The sequence below is a fragment of the Panthera leo genome, chromosome A1 (genome assembly GCF_018350215.1).
Source record: "Panthera leo isolate Ple1 chromosome A1, P.leo_Ple1_pat1.1, whole genome shotgun sequence".
Classification (NCBI taxonomy): Eukaryota; Metazoa; Chordata; class Mammalia; order Carnivora; family Felidae; genus Panthera; species Panthera leo.
In genome coordinates this window covers 7,947,566-7,964,621 of record NC_056679.1, presented here as the reverse complement: position 1 = coordinate 7,964,621, position 17,056 = coordinate 7,947,566, and positions in this window count along the sequence as shown.

The following is a 17,056-nucleotide window of genomic DNA, read 5'->3' as shown; positions in this document are numbered from 1 at the left end:
GAGCCAAGTTTACAATACCCACAATTAGTGAACCAAGAATCTGAAGATTCTTGGGGCGCCTGGGTGGCTCAGTCGGTTAAGTGTCCGACTTCAGCTCAGGTCATGATCTCGCGGTTCATGAGTTCGAGCCCCACATCAGGTTCTATGCTGGCAGCTCAGAGCCCTGGAGCCTGCTTCAGATTCTGTGTCTTCCTCTCTCTCTGACCCTTCCCCGCTCTTGCTCTGTCTCCCCACCCCCCCTCAAGAATAAACATTAAAAATTTACAAAAAAGAATCTGAAGGTTTATTTGTAAAAAATAGGTTAAAAAATTTTCTAATAGATTTTAATTTTTTTAATGTTTTAAGTTGATGTATCCTTGACACACAGTTGTTATATTAGTTCCGGGTGTACAACATAGTGATGCAACGAGTTTATACATTACGCTGTGCTCACCACAAGTGTAGGTACCATCCGTGACCACACAACGCTATGACAGGATCACAGATTGTATTCCCTTTGCTGTACTTTTCATCCGTATGGCTTATTCACTCCATAACTGGAAACCTGTGTCTCCCACTGTTCACCCATCTTGCCTATCCCACCACCCCGTGTGACAAACATCAGTTTGTTCTTTGTGTTTGTGGGCCTGTTGCTGCTTTTTATTTATTTGTTCTGTTTTTGGATTCCACATATAAGTGAAATTATATGGTATTTTTCTTTCTCCGACTTATTTCACTTAGCACCGTACCTTCTAGGTCCGTCCATGTTGTCACAAATGGCAAAATCTCATCCTTTCTTATGGCTGAGTAGTAGTCCATTTGTGCGTGTGTGTGTGTGTGTGTGTGTGTGCGTGACATCTTCTTTATCCTTTCATCTATCTATGGATATACTTCGGTTGCTTCCATATCTTGGCTATTGTAAATAATGCCGCAATAAATATATGTGTAGGGGGGCACATATCTTTTGGAATTACTGTTTTCATTTTCTTTGGGTAAATACCCAGAGCGGAATTTCTGGATCCTATGGTATTTCTATTTTTCATTGTTTGAGGCAGCTCCATACTGTCTTCCACAGTGACTGTAGCAGTTTGCATTCCCACCAACTGTGCAGGAGGATTCCTTTTTCTCCACATCCTCGCCAGCACTTGTTTCTTGTCTTTTTAATTCTACACATTCTGGCAGGTGGAAGGCTGTATCTCATTGTGATTTTGATTTGCGCTTCCCTGATGATGATGCTAGGCATCTTTGCATGTGGCTGTTGGGCGGCTGTATGCCTTCTTGGGAAAAAATGTCTATTCAGGTCGTCTGCCCATCTTTAAACTGGATTATTTTTCTTTTGGTCGTTGAGTTGTTGTATAAGTTCTTTATATAATTTGAATATGAACCCCTTATCAGATGTATCAATTACAAGTACTTCTCTCATTCCATAGGTTACCTTTTTATTTTGTTGATGATTTCTTTGGCTGTGCAAAAGTTATTTATTTTGGTGTAGTCCCAGTAGTTTATTTTTGCTTTTGTCTCCCTTGCCGGAGGAGACATATCTAGAAACATGTTGCTATGGCGGATATCAAAGACTTCAGTGCCTTCGTTTTTTTCTAGGAATTTTATGGTTTCAGGTCTCCCATTTAGGTCTTTAGTCCATTATGAGTTTATTTTTGTGAATGGTGTAAGAAAGTGGTCTGGGTTCATTCTTTTGCGTATAGCTGTTCAGTTTTCCCAGCACCATTTATTAAAGAGACTGTCTTTTTCCCATTGTATACTCTTGCCTCCTTTGTCGCAGATTAATTGACCATATAATTGTGGGTTTATTTCTGGGCTCTCCATTCTGTTCCATTGATTTATGTGTCTATTTTTGTGCCAATACCATACTGTTTTGATAACTGTGGCTTTGTAGTATATCTTCAAATCTGGAATTGTGACACCTCCAGCTTTGTTCTTTTTCAAGATTGCTTTGGCTATCCGGGGTCTCTTGTAGTTTCATACAAATGTTAGTATTATTTGCTCTAGCTCTGTGAAATAACGCTGTTGGTATTTTGATAGGGATTGCATTGAATCTATAGATTCAATGGATATTTTAGCAATATTAGTTCTTCCAAAATCCATGAGCATTTTTCTATTTATGTCATCTTCAGTTTCTTTCATCAGTATTTTATAGTTTTCAGAGTACAGGTTTTTCACCTCCTTCATTAAATAGGTATTTTATTCTTTTTGGTGCAGCTGTAAATGCAATTGTTCTCTTCGTTTCTCTTTCTTCTACTTGTTATTATTATATAGAAATACAACTGATTTTTGTGACTTAATTTTGTATCCTGCAACTACTGAATTCGTTCATTACTTCTGATTGCTTTTTTGGTGGAGTAGAGTTTTCTATGAATAGCATCATGTTGACAGTTTAACTTCTTCCTTACCAATATGGATGGTGTTTATTGCTTTTTCTTCTCTGATTGCTATGGCAAGGACTTCTGCTACTATGTTGAAAATTAGTGAGAGTTGAAACCCTTGTCTTGTTCCTGAACTTAGAGGAAAAAGTCTAATAGACTTTATTTTTAAGAACAGTTTTAGGTTCACAGCAAAATCAAGCAGAAATGATAGAGAGGTCCTATGGACCTCCTAACACACGTGTGTGCGCACACACACACACACACACACACACACAGAGTCTCTGCTATTATCTACGTTAGTAGATCGTGTGGACCTACTACCTACCAAAGTGATACGTTCGTTATAATTGATGAACATACACTGACATCAAAATTACCCCAAATCCACAACTTATAATAAGGTTCACCCTTGGTGTTATACATACCATGGGTTTGAACAGATAATGATACATCGCTACCATTATGGTTTCACTACCCCCAGAATCCTCTCTTCTCTGTGATTCATTCCTCCCTCCCAGCTAACACCTGGCAACAGCTGATCTTTTTACTGTCTCCATAGTTTTGCCTTTTCCAGAATGCAATATAGTTGGAACCATACAGTATATAGCCTTTTCAGAATGGCTTCTTTTACTGTGTAAAGGTTAACTCTTCTTTTTAATGTTCATTTATATTTGAGAGACAGAGAGACAGAGTGCCAGCAGGGATGGGGCAGAGAGAGAGGGAGACATAGAATCCAAAGCAGGCTCCAGGCTCTGAGATGTCAGCACAGAGCCCCATGTGGGGCTTGAACTCACAAACTGAGAGATGGTAAACTGAGCCGAAGTCACATGCTTAACTGACTGAGCCACCCAGGTGCCCCTAATGTTTACTTATTTTTGAGAGACAGACAGAGTGTGAGTGTGGGAGGGGCAGTGAGAGGGAGACACAGAATCTGAAGCAGGCTCCAGGCCCCGAGCTGTCAGCACAGAGCCTGATGCAGGGCTTGAACTCATGAACCGTGAGATGATGACCCGAGCTGAAGTCTGATGCTTAACCGGCTGAGCCACCCAGGCACTGCTAAAAAATTTTAAATAGAAAAAAAAATTAAATACAGAAAAAGATTCCATTAATTTTGGTATTTTCTGAAAATTTCTTCTCAAGCCTCAGTCCAACTCCAGAGCACCAGAGTTTCACAAAGTGTTGTTAATAACTTTTGGGCTAAACTCTAGAAAGAAAAAAAAATACTTCCTACTCATTTTCTAATGTCCAAATAACTATATATATTTTTTGGGTTATACTCTCCCATTGAAAAATATTTTTAAATTCCCTAAATGTTGTCATTTTCTATTTAAGTGTACAACTCTAATATAGAGTAATTTGGACATTGTAAAACACGATTTAAATTGAATACCAATTTAAATTGAACACCTAGTTCAATAAAGTGTACTATGGGAGAAGAGAGTGATAAAAAGAAGGGAGAGGGAGGAGCGCCTGGGTGGCTCAGTCAGTTGAGTGTCTGACTCTAGATTTAGGCTCAGATCATGATCTCATGGTTCTGAGTTCAAGCCCTGTGTCGGGCTCTGCAATGATGGCGTGGAACCTGCTTGAGATTCTCTCTCCCTCTCTCTCTGCCCCTCCCCCTGCTGTCTCGCTGTCTCTCTCTCAAAAATAAATAAATAAATAGACGTTTTTTAAAAAGGAGAAAGGAAATGAAATTGGGAAGATTTTTTAAGTGAATAGTATGCAGATAGATGCTCATTACGTTGTTCCTTTTACCCTTACTTTGATCATTTTTTGATGATTAACATACAGTGTTATATTAGTTTCAGGTGTGCTATAGAGTGATTCAAGTCCGTGCATCACTCAGTGCTCATCAAGGTAAGTGTACTCTTAATCCCCTTCACCTGTTTCCGGTTTCCCCCTCCCCCCCAACGCGCCCCTCCCCCCCCTCCTCTGGTAACCATGTTTGTTCCCTGTATTTAAGAGTCTGTTTTGGGGGCATGTGGGTGGCTCAGTCAGTTAAGCAACCAACTCTTCATTTGGGCTTGGGTCGCGAATCCCAGGGTCATGGGTTCAAGCCCCACATCAGACTCCATGCTCTTGGTGTGCTTGGGATTCTCCCCCTCCCTCTCTCTCTGCCCCCTCCCTTGCTCTCTCTCTCTCTCTCTCTCTCTGCTCGTCCCCTGCTCTCTCCCTCTCTCCAAATAAGTAAATAAACTTTAAAAAAATGTCTGCTTTTGGTTTCTCTCTTTTTTCCTTTGTTATCTGTTTTGGGGTTTTTTAGTTTCTTTTTTTTAGAGAGAGAGGGTGTGCAAGTAGGGGAGAGAGGCAAAGCGAGAGACAGAGAATCCTAAGCAGACTCCACGTTCAGCGTGGAGCCCGATGTGGGGCTCGATCCCACTACTCTGGGACTTATTTATTTTATAGCTGGAAGTTTGTACCTTTTGGCCCTCCTCACCCACTTCACCCACCTACCACTGCCTCTGGCGACTACCAATTTGTTCTTGGTATCTGTGAGCTTGGTTTTTTGTTGTTTTTGTTGTTGTTTAGATTCCCTATGTACGTGACATCTTACAGCATTTGTCTTTCTCTGTCTGACTTATTTCATTTAGCAGAATGCCCTCAAGGTCCATCTATGTTGTTGCAAATGGCAGGTTTTCCCTTTTGATGGCTGAGTGATATTCCATTGTTTTCTTTATTCATTCATCCATCCGTGCCCTTAGGTTGTTTCCATGTCTTGGCTGTTATAATAATGCTGCAGGAAACATAGGGGCACGGATATCTTTTCACGTTAGTCTTTTCTTCCCCCCCCCCCCCCCGCCTTGGATAAATACCCAGAAGTGGAATTGTTTGGATAATATGATAGTTCTATTTTTCATTTTTTGAGGATGATGATGTTTGAATTTTGGAACTTTAATTTCTGTGTGAGACCAAAGGAGAAGAGATGTATTGTGTTCAACTTGAAATGTTCTATAACATACTATCTGATGCATCCTATCTGCTCAGTCTGTTTGGACAACGGACTCAGCTTTATCTGGCATCGAACCTAATATGGGAGAAAAGATCTTGGTAGTCTGTACAAGTTGATATAATACCCTGGTGCATTTCAGGGGACTCTGGAACATAAAGTGAAAAAGGCATGTGCAGAGGCCTTTGAGGGGCTTGGGAAAGAAAGCAAGGTCTGTCTTCACTGGATCCTAAGGTGGACAGCAACTAGGGATCTTCAAGGTTCCTAAGTTGTCCAGCTACAAGCTCATTTGAGGAGCAGACCTGACCGGCGTTTGAGGTCAGAGCCTTACCCTGTGTAAACAAAACAAATGTTTATCATGTTAATACAAGTATGCATTTGCTTGAAAAAAAAAAAACAAAAACCAGAAAGAAAACAAAACAAAAGAAGAGGAGATGAAAAAAGAGAAAGATAGACTCAGTTTTCTTTATCCATGAATTATGCCTAGAGAGTTCCTAGTTTGGTAGTAAGTTCTCTTTTTTTATCCCAAATACCCTCTGATATCAAAATACCTTTGAAAATATGCCTATACAACCTTTCAGGGCAAGGCATTCCATATGCTTACTGTTAATTCGGAGTATTGATGTTTTATTTAGCAGACAGAGCCATCCATAGGGTGGATTGGATTGATTTGGTCTCTCTCTGCTTCTCTCCTCATCGTTGAGGACTGGGCACTGAAGCGTCTGGGTGTGGGGGGAGTTGGTGTTGTGGGAACATAACACGGTTGGTTCAGACGCGCCTTGTGTCCTCATCCCTCAATCACGTGGTTCATCTTTATAACGTGTTCCTCTTCAAGTTAATGCTTCATAGTGTGTGTAGCTTGATTTGGGGTTAAAATATTGAGAGTAGGAATAGTTTGAGTTGCTCAAGGGCATATAGTCTCAGAGGAATAGCCTTCTAGCCTCTATGCTGCCGGACAAGTCTTCGTCATAAAATTTCCACCTCCAAGTTTCATGGTAGAGACAAGATGGTAAAAAGTCTATGGGCACACCGACTACGCTCTTCACGTCTTAATGGATTTGAATCATGTCCCTATTGTCTTCTTTCCAGCTTGAGGAACGCTCATTGTCTCAGTACACTTCCCAGGCCAATAGAGCTCATTGGTTGACTGCTTTAGTTACCCTTCTGTACAGCGTCAGCTATAGAATTTGCAAGGCCCAATACAGAGTGAAAATGTGGAGCCCCTTCTCCAAAAAGTGTTAGGGATTTCAGGATGGCAACAGCAGGGAATTAAACCAGGTATGTGGCCCTTCTGGGCATGGGGACTCAGGTTGCATGCCCCTACAGCGAGCCCCAGTCCTCAGGACTTCCCTTTGCTGCCTATGCCTTTTGGGGGCTTGTCAACAGAATTACTGATGATGATATTTTGAGTGAAAGGTAATGTGTTTGGTTTTTTAACGATAATAAACCCATACTTTCTGTTACTTTTTTCCTTTTTTTTAAAAAATTTTTTTAATGTTTATTCATTTTTTGAGAGACTGAGCATGAGCGGGGGAGGGGCAGAGAGAGAGGGAGTCACAGAATCCGAAGCAGGCTCCAGGCTCTGAGCTGCCAGCACAGAGCCCGGCGTGGGGCTTGAACTTACTCACGAGCGGTGAGATCATGACCTGAGCCGAAGTCGGATGCTTAACCGACTGAGCCACCCAGGCGCCCCTTACTTTTTTCTTTTTAATTCAAATATATCCTCTTATATTAAGAGGATATCAAATAATCCTCTGGTATTTTGTCTTTCTGAGTCAGTAAATGGCCTTTAAAAAAAAATCAGAGCACATATTTTTCTATCCTCTTAATCATTTTACAGTGGAAGAGTCTCTAAATTATCTCTAATAATCTACATGTTTTAAAATGATAAAAACCAAAATTAGAGACAGTATTCAGGTATACCACGAAGCCTGACAAGGGCTCAGGACAGTAGAAACAATCAATCCAGAGGAGTGCAACACCAAACTATGTGATTTTTCTTTCTTTGACTTGCTAATATTTCATTTCGAATTTCTGCATCTAACGGAGAAAGGCAAATGCTCTTGCACTGATGGTGGGCATGCAAACTGGTGCAGCCACTGGAAAACAGTATGGAGATTCCTCAAACGTTAAAAATAGAACTACGCCATGATCCAGCAATTGCACTACTAGGTATTTACCCAAAGGATCCAAAAAAACCAGATTCGAAGGGATACATGGCACCCCAATGTTTATAGCATTATCAACAATTGTCAAACTATGGAAAGAGCCCATATGTCCATCGACTGATGAATGGATAAAGAAGATGGGGTATATATCTACAATGGAGTATTACTCAACCATCAAAAGGAATGAAATCGTGCCATTTGCAACAATGTGAATGGAGGCAAAGCGTATTGTGCTGAGTGGAGTTAAGTCAGGCAGAGAAAGACCTCATAGATTGCAGCTCATCTGTGGAATTTAAGAAACGAGACAGATAAACACATGGGAAGGGGAGGGAAAAAAGAAGTAAGAGGGAAACAAACCGTAAGAGGTTCTTGACAGTAGAGAACACACTGAGGGTTGATGGAGGGAGGTCCGTGGGGGATGGGCTAAATGGGTAACGGGCATTAAGGGAGGGCACTTGTTGTGTTGAGCACTGGGTGTTATATGTAAGTGATGAATCACTAAATTGTACTCCTGAAAACAATATTCCCTGCATGTTAACTAACTAGAATTTAAAAGAAAGAAACTTGAAGAAAAAAAGAATTTCTGCTTGCAATATTCATAAGTGAAATCAGTTTATAGCTTAAATTCTTGCACTTTCTTTGTTTGGCTTTGGAATCAAGGCTATGGTAACCTTATAAAACAAATTAGTTAGCTTTTTCTTCTTTAGGTCAGCTTTATGAGGCAGATGAGCTGACATTGGAATATGTATCAAAACATACCTGGGAAACTATGTGTGATACATATTTTGGGTAGGGGAGTGGGTGGGAAGGAGATGATTTGGGGCGAGGCATTAATTCAATCTCTTTAATGGTTATTGATCTATTTGAGTTTTCTGATTTCTCTTGAGTCACAAAGTTTTAGTTTCAGTTTTTAAATTAAAAGGAAAGTAGACAGAAATTACAATAATTCCCATTTCACCATTTTAAATACTCCGATATATACGCTCAACTGTTTTTGAGGGAAAAAAGCATCATGTCAATTTTGTCAAGGTAATATATGCACAAAGTATAAGAGTGGAAGTCTTTTGACTTTTTTTACTGCTTTATTTATTTATTAAGTTTTTAATTTTTATTATTTTTAATGTTTGTTTATTTTTGAGAGAGAGCAAGAGGGGGACGGGCAGAGAGAGAGGGAGACACGGAATCCAAAGCAGGCTCCAGGCTCCGAGCTGTCAGCACAGAGCCGGATGCAGGGTTGGAACCCACGAACTACAAGATCATGACCTGAGCCAAAATCGGTCACTCTACCGACTGAGCCACCCAGGCTCCGCTTGGGTTTTCTATTTTAATTCCAGTGTAGTTCACGTACAGTGTTATATTAGTTTCAGGTGTACAATATAGTGATTCAACAATTCTATATATTACTTGGTGCTCATTATAATAACCGTACCCTTAATCCCCTTCACCTGTTTCACCCATCCCCCCCCCCCCACCTCCCATCTGGTAACTATCAGTTTGTTCTCTCCAGTTAAGAGTCTGTTTCTTTGTTTCTTTCTCCTTCTCTCTTTTTCCCCATGTTCCTTTGTTTTGTTTCTTACCTTCTGCATATGAGCGAAATCATGCGGTATTTGTCTTTCTCTGACTTATTTCACTTAGCATTATACTCTCTAGCTCTGTCCAGGTTGTGGCAAATGGCAATATTTCATTCCTTTTTATGGCTGAATAATATTCCAGTGTGTGTGTGTGTGTGTGTGTGTGTGTGTGCGCGCGTGTGTGTGTGTGTACCACCTCTTCTTTATCCGTTCATTTGTCGATGGACCCTCAGGCTGCTTCCATAATTTAGCTATTGTAAATAATGCTGCAATAAACATAGGGGTGCACGTATCCCTTTGAATTAGTGTTTTGCTTTCTTCAGGGAAAAAACCCGGTAGTGCAATTGCTGGATCGTAGACTAGTTCTATTTTTAACTTTTTGAGGAATCTGTACACTGTCTTCCACAATGGCTGTACCAGTTTGCATTCCCACCAACAGTGCACGAGGGTTTCTTTATTTTCTTTATCTCTTTATCTCTAGTGCAAGATCTAGACCTTGCCAACACTTGTTTCTTGTGTTTTTGATTTTAGCCATTCTGGCTGGCTTGAGGTAATATCTCATTGTAGTTTTGATTTGCATTTTCCAGATGATGAGTGATGTTGAGCATCTTTTTATGTGTAAAAATGAAAGTTTTTTTTAAGTTACTCCAAACCTCACCTTTAAGAAAAAAAAAATGACTAACTAAATCAACCTTTATTCCAGACCATGTTTAATGCATTCATACAAATAAAATGCAGGTAGAAAGATGGATGAATGATGGAGGAACGAATATTTATAAATCTATTTTAGATAGATAGATAGGAATATTTATAAATACTGTTCATTTTATTTGAATTTATCCAAGAAAAAAGTTAAAGTGAAACTGAACTGCAGATAAATGAGAGAGATAATTCCTTTAAGTTTTCTCTATAGGTTAAGAAGAAAAAAAATTTTTTCAGGTTTTATTTTTAAGTAATCTCTACACACTTAGGGTTGAACTCACAACCCTAAATCAAGAGTCATATGCTCTGACTAAACCAGCCAATGGCCCCTAGAAGAAAATTTAAAAAATTTTTTTTTTTTTTTTTTTTTTTTAGAAGAGAGGGAGCGTGAGCAGAGAAGAGGGGCAGAGGGAAAGAGAGAGTCGTAAGCAGGCTCCACTCTCAACAGTAAGCCTGATGCAGGGCTTGATCTCATGACCCTGGGATCATGACCTACACAGAAATCAACATCACTCAAGTGACTGAGCCACCCAGGCACCCCAAGAAGAAATTTTTTAAAAATTAAGCTATTACATCCATTGCAATCTTTAAAAATTACCTCTTTTTTTTTTTTTTTTTTTTTTTCAAATTTTAGGCAGTATTACTCCCTGCCGTGAGAGCAGAGGACGGTAGTATTTTATTTCCTCCCATTTTCTTCCCCTCCTGCTCTTTGCCCCAATTTACAATGTGTACATTCTAGTAAGTAACATACACCCAGGAGTTGTTTACTACACGTGTATATATATTTGTGTCTTCAGATGGACTTAGTGTTCATCTTAAATCCTTTACCATGGCTTCCTCATTCCTGAGTTCTTATATTTGATAAATTTGTTTAATTGGCTGGAATTTGTTGTTGAGTCATCTAGCTTTTCCATGAAGGGCCAGAGCATTGTATTCCCCAAATTCCGCGATTTTTGAGAAATATCCACCAGGACATCCTGGCCTGGTCCAATATCCCTTTCCTCAGAGCCTTGAAGGCAGCGCCCCTGAAGGTCACGAGGAGAACCCTGTGGCCAGTCTAATTTCTCTCTTTGTAGGTAATTTGCTTTTCTGCCCTAATACCTGATAAATCCTTCCTTTATCCTTAGCGTTCAATAGTTTAATTAGAATATATCTCTTTGGTATTGTGCTATCTTAAAATCTCCTGAAATAGGATTTGTTATTTTGGTCTGTGGAGTCAGTTTTTTTTATTTTTTTTTATTTTATAGAATTTGTCTCGCAAAAATTTGAATAAATATTCTCTTTAATTTTAATTTTTTAAGTTTCTTTGTTGATTTTTGAGAGAGAGAGAGAGAGAGAGAGAGAGAGAAAGAATGAGTGGAGGAGGGGCAGAGAAAGCAGGAGAGAGAGAATCCCAAACAGACTCTATACTGTCAGCACAGAGCCCAACGTGAGGCTTGATCTCATAAACTGTGAGATCGTGACCTAAGCCGAAGTCACAAGGCGGACGGCCACTTAACCGACTGGGCCACCCAGATGCCCCTCTTTAATTTTTAAAGATTACTTTAATTTTTAATCTTTCAAACACTTTCTACTTCAGGGACATCAACTGTCTTACGTTGGAATCGGTTAATCTTTTCACTTCCCTGTGTTCTCATTAGTTGCTTTCATATGGTTGTCCTTTTGCGTATTTTTTTCCACTATTTCAAGACTTTCCTTTATGTTAACAATTAGGTTTTCAATGGTATCGGTCTGTTCTTTTCGTTCCTAATGTATATACCTATTTATGTGATGATGTTGTTGGTTTTCTTGTGTGGGCAGATTCTTTTTAAATTTCATTCTGTTGTTTCAAGAATATTAGGCTGGGCTAGGTTACGCTACTGACTAACTAATTAACTAAGTAACTAACTGGCCACAGCTTCTCCTAAGTTGATCACATACAGGTTTCTTTCTTTCTCATGCAAAGTTAGCTGAAGGCTGACAGCTTTCCAGGGTGGTTCCTTTCTGAGAGAACTCAGAGCCCTAGATATTCTGCATCTCAGAAGCCTTGTCCTAGGCTAAGTTGCTGTGGCCAGAGAAATGACAGCATGAAGAATTCATATCTGCTGACCTCTAATTCTCTGCAGTTGGCCTGGAATGGACACATGTCGTTTACATTTGCTATTTAGAATGTACACTTCTCACCCAGAACTTGTCAGATGGCCCGTAGTGGCTACAAGAAAGGCAAAGGAATGCGAAACGCCTGTGTGCTGGGAAGAAGGAAATGACCCGAGATTTGGTGAACATCTAGCATTATCTTTTCCACGCTTCCTGTATGATCTGTGAGCCCTTGTTTTATTGATTCACGGGCTTAAAAAAGAATTATTCCCTTGTGTAAAGAGATCAGGAAGAGTTTTCTTCTTCTATTTGAGGGACGTTTTCTCCTAATTTTGGTTCTTTGCTGGTCTTGTGCCTGCTTGTTGCCTCTCTTCCTCTTGCTTTTTTTTCTTTCCTTCCCTCATGCAGCAAATTTGCATAGTGGTCACGCTGGTTTTGTTGTTTTGTTTTTTTTTAATCTTGAGCGATTCTGTCCAGACCTTGTATTTTCTCTGTTACAAAGTGGGTGACTTTTTTGCTCCTTCTCCACTGTTATCTAAAAACAGTTTTTCTCCTCCAAATTATAGTTTGACGGTGAGCTTTGCATATTTGTTTGTTTGTTTGTTTGTTTAACAGGAATGAGAGGAGAGTGGGAAAGGAAGAGTTTCTCTGGGGTGCTAAATAGTATTTGTTAGGCTATGAGATCGGTTCCTCTCTTCTGAGCTCTTGTTAAAATGCCGGTACCAGGAATCCCAAGGCCCATGAGGAGAATGTTCTCAGATTTGAGACTGTTTCTTGCGATGTGCTCACTTGTTTCTCCATTGTCGCTGTTTGTCAGACAGAAGGGGGAAAAGGTGAAGGTGTTTGCGTAGCTTGTCCTCCCCGGTGGGTATTCACGGGGGTTATCAGTAAGAATTCTTAGGGTTTCTCTACTCACTGGTTTGGTTTTGCACTTGATCTTAGCCAAAAGGCCGAGAAGCGATCACTGGTATGGTTTTGGGTGGAGGGGTGGAATTAGAAGTCTAGGCTTGCTGTGCGTCTCTGTCATGCTCCAGAAGGTCCTGCCTCCCCCCCTTACTGATAGTTGAAGTGTATTTCAGTAAGTTGTAATTCTGTCCTTGCCTGTCTGCTGTTACCACGTATTTTGGGGATGGTTTTCATGGTTTTTTTCCTCTTTAGGTATTAAAGGAGGGACATGCTTTGCTATAAATCTCACCTCTCATTTTAACCAAGACATCGCCACGCAAAACCGGTCCAAGTTTGTATTTTTTTCCTGCAAGTAATTGCTTAATCACTTAAAAGCTTAAGCTTTCAAAATGATTTGCATACTGTAGTTCAGAATTTTCTTATGATTTTTTTTAAAACTCCGGACTGTACCTGTATATTTAGCCACTTTGTGGAGCCCCTTGTCATTACTAATATATATATATTAAATTATTATTATTTATTTAATAATAATAAATTATTTAAAACGTTTAAAAAAATAATACAATATATAAATATATAAAAATAAATATATTACATATATAATATATATATATATTTGTCCTGTCTTTTTTTTCCTTACCAATTCTGCTAAAGGATTGTCTAGTTTTTAGTTTCAAAATTACAATAACAACAGAAGGTCTATAAAAGTTTAAGGTATGTTCCCTACCCTTAGTGAAATTTTAACAAAGGTGTGAACATTAGAAAATTAAGATTTATGTTGTGTGTTATTAACTAGAAGATAAAATTGTAGTTTTAAGAATTAAGAAAGAGTCAGGGAAGAGTAGTATTAGTCTAGTGGGGCCCCCGTAACAAGGTAACACAGACTGGGTGGCTTAAACAACCGACATTTATTTTCTCATAGCTCTGGAGGTCAGAAGTTCAAGATCAAGGTTTTCTTGGAAAACCTTCGGTTGGTTTCTTCCTCTCTCATTGGCTCGTAGTTGGCCATCTTCTCTCCTTGTGTCTTTGCATGGTCTTGCTTCTGTGTCCAATCCTTTTTTTTCTTCTAAGGACACCTGTTGTATTGTTTCGGGCTACCCTAATAACCTCATTTAACTTTAGTTACCTCTTTAAAGACCTTATCTTCCAGTATAATCACATGCTGAGATACTGGAAGTCAGGATTTCAACATATGAATGTTGAGGGACCGCCATTCAGCCTATGACAAGTAATCTGGAGAGACTTTTATAGTAGTTAGGGCCTAGGCTAAGAGATTCAAAAATACAGTGGCTCAATAAAAGAAAAACAGGTATGTTATTTTTTCTCATGAAACAATCTAGAAGAAATAGATGGTTCAGGGCTTCCTTTGTGTCGTCCAGAGACAGGTCTCTCTTGGTTGTTGCTCTACCATTTTCTTTCTTTTTTTTTTTTTTTTTTTTTTTTAGTTTATTTATTTACTTTGAGAGAGACAGAGACAGCTTGAACAGGGAAGGGGCAGAGAGAAAGAGAGAGAGAGAGAATCCCAAGCAGACTCTGTGCTGCCAGCACAGATCCAGATGTGGGGCTCGAACTCACGGAAACTGTGAGGTCATGACCTGAGCCAAAACCAAGAGTCAGACGCTTAACCAGCTGAGCCACCCGGGTGCCCTTGCGCTACCATTTTCTAGAGAATAGCTCTCATCTAATGCCCAGAGCTTGACAGGCGTTCAATGAATGCTCATGGAATGCCTATGGAATAAATGAATGAACGACATAGTGTGTTCTGGGGCAATGAATGGGCTAGCATAGAGGAAGTAAGAATCTTGATGGAAGTAAATAAACAGGAGATACGATGACATATGTATGTCTGGCTAGATTTGAGGAAGGCTTGAAAGTCAAAAGGCATTCACAGGGGTTAGGAAGGTCAGTTGTACGGCTCTCATGTGTCATATATCAGTAGCTATCCATGTACTTACTCTAGCTGAGGTTGATGCTTACACAAAAGATAATTTGTCTCCCTCCTGGTTACTAAGAGATCTCTGATCTTGGTCTAGTTGGTGGCAGCCTAAAGGAGATCCTTTGTTCTAGGAGAGGGACAGAGCCCTACGCAGAGCTCGAACTCCCCAACCCTGAGATCGTGACCTGAGCTGAAGGCTTAAGCGACTGAGCCACCCAAGCACCCCCTGACCAGTAGTTTTTGTTGGGCAGACAGGGGTGAGGGTGGTAATTAATCTTGATTGGCCAAAGCCAGTGAAGTGAACGCTATTCCCCGTTGCCAATGATCGGTCTAAATGTTGACATATGACCCAGTTCTGGCCAATGAGACATAAAGGGGATTCTTCTGGGTAGCTGATGGGAGATTGTTTCTTAATTGCTAAAAGCCTAGCAAGGAGAAGACCACTTTGCCCCACTGCCTGCTTTGACTATAGTTTAACAAATCAATTTATAACCATCAAGCAACATCAGAGATAGCAGGGCAGAAAGACAGAGGCAGCTTGCTTGGGTACTTTGTAGCATTGTGGACTATCACATCCAACTGCCTTCCCCAGACTCCTTGCTCTGTGAGATAAATAAATTTTGCCTTCATCTCATTAACGTTAGTCAGGTACATTGTTTCTTGCAACCAAAGCATGCCTAACCGTATATCCATTATATTTGCTTTTTATTTATTTATTTTTATTTTATTTATTTATTTTTAATTTCCTTCAATGCTTATTTTTTGAGAGAAAGAGACAGAGTGTGAGCAGGGAGGAGCAGAGAGAGGGAGACGCAGAATCCGAAGCAGGCTCCAGGCTCCGAGCCGTCAGCACAGGGCCCGACGCGGGGCTCGAGCTTACCAACCGTGAGATCGTGACCTGAGCCGAAGTCGGACGCTTAACCGACTGAGCCACCCAGGCACCTCTATTTTTTTTTTTTAATATTTTTTATTTTTTTTAATATTTTATTTTTAAGCAATCTCTACGCCCAATGTGGGGCTCGAGCTCACCACCCCGAGATCAAGAGTCACCTGCTCCTCCATCTGAGCCAGCCAGGAACCCCTATATTTGCTTTTTAAACAAGCATTTAAATCCTAAAACCATCCCCTTGTCGTTTCCCTATGGTCTCTAAACAAGAAGGTGAAAGATAAAAGCTCAGAGCTGGGCGTTCTAGGGGGGGAGCGGGGCCCAGCTGACTGGGGTGCTCGGGAAAGTCTTCAGAGTACAGATGACACTTGGGCCACGAACTGTCTAGGGGGTGAGAGCTTAACAGGCAGATGGGGATTGTCAGGGCGTGTCACACGCAGGTGGAAGGTCCCAGCATGAGGAAATAATGCCAAGTCCTTTGGACACACTAGAGGACCTGAGGGTTACACGTCTCGTCTCGGGGATCGCACCGAAACCCTGTCGTCCAGCACTCCCTGAGGTCGAGTCGCAGTTAAGCCAAGCACCTGTGGAGGTAGGGGGCCGCACATCAGCAGTCCTCAGGGACTCCAACTCCAGGCTGGGGTGTGTGCCTTTGCTCTTGGCGGGGTGGGTCCCCTGCCTCCCTACTATACCTTCCTCCTAAGACTGAGATCTTCGTGTCCTCCTTTGCGGTCAGAGGCGGTCTTCCCTTTTTTTTTTTTGAAGTTTTTAAATTTATTTTTGAGAGAGAGAAAGAGTGCATGGGCAAGTGGGGGAGGGGCAGAGAGAGAGAGAGAGAGAGAGAGAGAGAGAGAATTCCAAGCAGGCTCCACATCGCCAGCACAGGGCCGGATGTGGTGTGCGAACTCATGAACCATGAGATCATGACCCGAGCCCAAGTCAAGAGCCGACGCTCAACCGAATGAGCCCCCCGGGCGCCCCAGAGTTGGTCTTCCTTTTGGTGTCAAGGGACCAGACCGGCAGTCTGGAAATTTCCTGCATGGTCCTAGAGGGTTCTCCTACGCAGCGAATGGTGCTCCTAGGGGCCTGTTGTACACTTTCTGACTTTTAGGTGTGGTCAGGCTCCTTGAATTGCCTAACACTATTAATGTTGACAAATACCATACAGGACAAAATACAAAACCTTCTTTTTTAAGTGACTCCTTATCTGCAAAGCTGCACACCATGGCTGTAGAGGAAAACCCGGTGTCTCCTACTGATGTGCCACTAACTTGGTGACGTGGCTTTAGTCACGCCAAATATAAAATATAAAATCGCTTAATATTTTGGGACTTCGTTTTCTTCGTTTATAAGAGATGAGTCATTGGGGCTTTTCTAAACTCAAATCATACTTTAAGTGGTTGTTTATAATCGCTGCTCCTTCTAGACACTGAAGTCACAGGATTCCAACTCTTTCCTCCTATACTACCATTTTTAAAGTGGGAGAACATTTTAAGCACAGAGA